Source organism: Balaenoptera ricei, chromosome 1 (genome assembly GCF_028023285.1).
Source record: "Balaenoptera ricei isolate mBalRic1 chromosome 1, mBalRic1.hap2, whole genome shotgun sequence".
Classification (NCBI taxonomy): domain Eukaryota; kingdom Metazoa; phylum Chordata; class Mammalia; order Artiodactyla; family Balaenopteridae; genus Balaenoptera; species Balaenoptera ricei.
The window spans coordinates 75,662,174-75,666,447 of NC_082639.1; positions in this window are offsets into that span (position 1 = coordinate 75,662,174).

Below are 4,274 nucleotides of genomic sequence, written 5' to 3' on the forward strand. Positions count from 1 at the left end.
ATTTTTAAAGAAAGTATAACATCCAACATTGATAAAGGTAGATTGAAGCTGGTACTTTTATACCAGCTGGAGGAGGGTAAATTAGGTAAAACTAGAGGAAATTTGCCAATATGGATTAAGAAACTTTAAAAGCTATATTTTTTGATCAGTGATTTTGATTCTAGAAATATATCCTGAAGAAATAATAATCAGATTCGCCCATGAAAACATATGCATAAGGATGATCATCACAGTATGATTCTATTTCTACATAAACAAATTATGGTACATTCATATAATGTAACATTATGCAACAATGAAAAAACAATGTTTTGAAGGATATTTCCTAACACGAAATTCTTAAAATATTTCAAGACAGGATGAGAAAATATATACAATACAAAATATATGGGTGTGTACAGTGTATATTATTTATCCTAGAATACAGACTTAAGGGAAATATACCAAAGTATTAATAGTAGCATAAATAATTTCTGGGTGGTAAAATTAGTGATGATGGATTAAATTTTATCCTTTCTTCTTTTTTATTTTTCTATTTTTATTTTTTACAATAAGCATGTATTATTTACATAAATCAGAAAAAAACTAATAAAAGTTTCAAGATTGAAGGAGATAGTTGGACTGGACTCCTGAGGAGTATGTGGATGGTTTAAAATAACTAACATTGGAGAATATGCTAGGGAAGAAGCTAAAAGATAGAATACATGCATTAAAATGAGTTTGTGTAGCCAGAGAAAGGTAGATCCATAAGCTGAGCTGGACTCTAGGACAACCAAACAGGTAGTCAGATACAGACTTAAATAGTCATGCCAAGAGAAAACTCTGCATTTTAAATGTCATGTTGCCAAGTTTATCTTCAAAAACCTCTGGTAATTTTTCCTCCATAATGTGTAAAAGCAAGCTGGAGCCCTCTACTGGAATGGTCTTCTAGGACGGGTAGAATTTACATTTGAAATTATAAAATGACAAGTTTACATGCCTCTATCCAGAAATAAACTTAGTGTTTTTCATATTCAGTACTTCTAAGGCTAATTTTCTACTAACTGGATATTAATTTTCTCAAAATCATGTAGTGTAAGGGGAAAGGTTATTTTACTGATGAAAGGGATAGGCTGAATGGAAGTGGAGTACAGAGAATCCACAATTAGGTGAAATAGTTGCACGGCAACTGGCAAATGTTTGCTTGAGTATCTATGGAATCTGATTTAGAAGGTAACTTAGGAGTGAAGAGGCTGAGGAAAGAACACAGTGGAGAAAAAATCAAGTTTCTGAATTTCAAACGTAAGGCAGGACATGATATACACTTTTCCTTTAGAACCATGTGAATAATAGTTAACACTTGGAAGTATTAAAGGGCCAAACAGAATGTCTTGCTGCTCTTGTGTTTCGTTATATTTTTGGTTCTTTTATAATAAGGTTTATGTTCCCCATCTGAAATCAGCGCTCCAATTTTCCAACAATTCATGTCATATCTTTAGTGTATTTGACATGAACACTCTCATACAAAATGCTACAGACTTTAACAGAGAACCTAATTTATAGAAACCAGTGATGCAATAACGTCATCAAAAGTCAGATGAGAACTGATTGTGGGTAGTTATCTGCCTGCAGCGGCTCATTAGAATTCCAACTGCTACTCATGATTCTCTATCAGCACTTTCAGTTTCAATTCCTCTCAGCTTACTAAGAACATGAGAAAATTCAATATGGAATTTTGAATCGTATCTATTTGATCTTTTTCAACAATTTCAAAATGAATAGGGCTCCCACACTTTTTCAAAGAAGGCAAAACAAACTAATGGTAAGAGTATTTTTTGAGGTATAGAAATGGAAGAAACTTTTCCATACTTTGTAATAAGATTCTTGCAACAATAATGGCAATATTTATGAAACATCATAAAAATATTTGCTATTCCATGGAAGAGGAGGAAAAGTTAATTTGCCAGTCCAGTCCCCCAAATTAATAGGGAAGTAACAAATGCCTACAGCTTCTGGCACATGGTTGAAAGTCTTGGCATATTTTAGTAAGGGGATACCCATTTTTGCCAAAGTAAAAACTTAATATAACCCATATCGAAGTCTGATGAGTTGCATGAGACGAAAAAGCAAAATAAATATTTTAGCATGTGTATAGAGTTCAAGCAATCACATTCAAAATTATTGTGGTGATGCCAAGATTATTTGGATTCTGCACAGAGGCTGACTAAGGGACGTGTGGTGCTTACTTTCAGGTATTCTGATTGGTGAAGAGACCTTGAGGAGCAAAGTGAAGCTGGAGTAGGAAGGCGAGAAAGGAACCGATATTACCAAGCACCTCTATGTGATGGACAGCGTTCTAGGTGCTTTAACATATCTAATGTTATAACTACCTCAACCACCCAATGAGGAGATATTATATTCATTTTCTAAGTAAGAAAACTGAGGCCCTGAGAGTTTATTTTCCAAGGGCATACAGTTAATAAATAGTAGAGCTGGAACCCTGGCTCAGATCCATCAAATTCAAGTCTGTGCTCTTTGGAATCCAATGATTCTCAAATTTTAGTGTGTATATAAGTCACATGAGTTGCTTTTTACAAATTTCTGAATTTTATGTCTAGAGCCTCTATGTTTGAGGTGGAGTTCAGGAATATGAATTTTTAACAAGTATTACAAAAAACTGTGATGCAGATAGGCTAATGATATGTCCAACCATTCTTGACTTAGTTACTGAACACAATACTTATTGATTGCCTGTAAAATCTTTTAATAAGTAAATACTCTTATTCACATGTACCTGGACAGAATAACTACGGCTTAATTAAAATTCCATGCTTAGATATTTATTGAATGAACGAATAAAGAATGGCATGCCTACTACATTCCAGGCAATGTTCTAAGACCTGGGGTCATGAAGATATATGGCATAATTACTACTCTTAAGGAGCTTATAACCTGCTAGAGAAAGAATCTAGTACCAAACACAAACTGATATATATGATATATATGATAGAAAAAAAGAAAGAAAAATCAACTGGTGATATAGGGCAACTGAGGCACAAAGGAGATAGTACACAATTCTATTGAGAGTGAGTGGGAACATGTAAAGCTCAGGTCTTTAAGAACGAGCATTTGCCAAATAGACAGGAAAGTTCAAGCCAATCTTGGACCGCCACGTGGAAGTGGCAGTGCAGGCAACAGCACTGAGGTACAAAAGGCTCTGGCACATGATCAGGGAACTGCAGTTGGAATGGCTACAATATAGTGATGAGGCTGGAAAGATCACAGAGTATCTTTCAGGAAGTTGGACTTAGCCTAATTTTCTTCTCTATCCACTAGTCTAGAAGAGTCTTTTATACTAGTGCAAATGGCCATCATTCCTTTGAAACTGAGAAAATATTTGAGAGATAAATGCTTAAACTTTGCTCATTTTAAAACAGCTGTCCCCAACCTTTTTGGCACCAGGGACCGGTTTCATGGAACACAATTTTTCCACGGATTGTAGGGGGAGGGGGATGGTTCAGGCGGTGATGCGAGCGATGGGGGACGATGGGCAGCGATGAAGCTTCGTTCGCTTGCCCGCTGCTCACCTCCTGCTGTGCGGTCCAGTTCCTAACAGGGGGTTGGGGACCCCTGTTTTAAAAGATGGGTCCTAGAAGTTGATTTCTTTTTTTGTTTAGAACATGATGCACCTTAGTTAGAGACACAGACTTTGTTAAGGTAATAAGGTATGCTTACTCTGGCTGCAATAACCAGGCGGGAGCCCCAGGCTAATAGCTGGAAGGGTTCTTTAACTGTGGGCTTTAAGAAGGTGACAAAAAGATTCATAAAAATGACTTAAGAAGCACTTTGGGATGATAACTATATACGCTTGTCACATAGCTAAGGCATGTTTATATATAATAGATTACGAATGATAAAATCCTCAGTCCCTCCTCACTAGGGAAACTGATGAAAACCCTTAGCTTGGATGGTGAGAAAATTTTTCAGTTCTTATACAATATATATTTCCTGTCTCTTATCACGCAAGCTTTGTTGATCTTCTTTGCTGCCACTATTTCCTTCTCAAGTCTGTTTATGCTAGGATCTTTCTCCTTTTGTTCTGGTCCTTTATTCTCAATCTCACAAATTTACTCAAATGTGCATCTAGAACAGTTGGCAGAATAATCTTCCTTTCTTGGTTTGCTGGTCCAGAAGCTAGTGAGCTCTACATAATAAGTTCTTCCACGTGGATGCCCAGGTTCTTCAAGGTGCTTTGAGCCATGCGGTGCAGGAAGAGTGTTTTATTCTGACTTTTG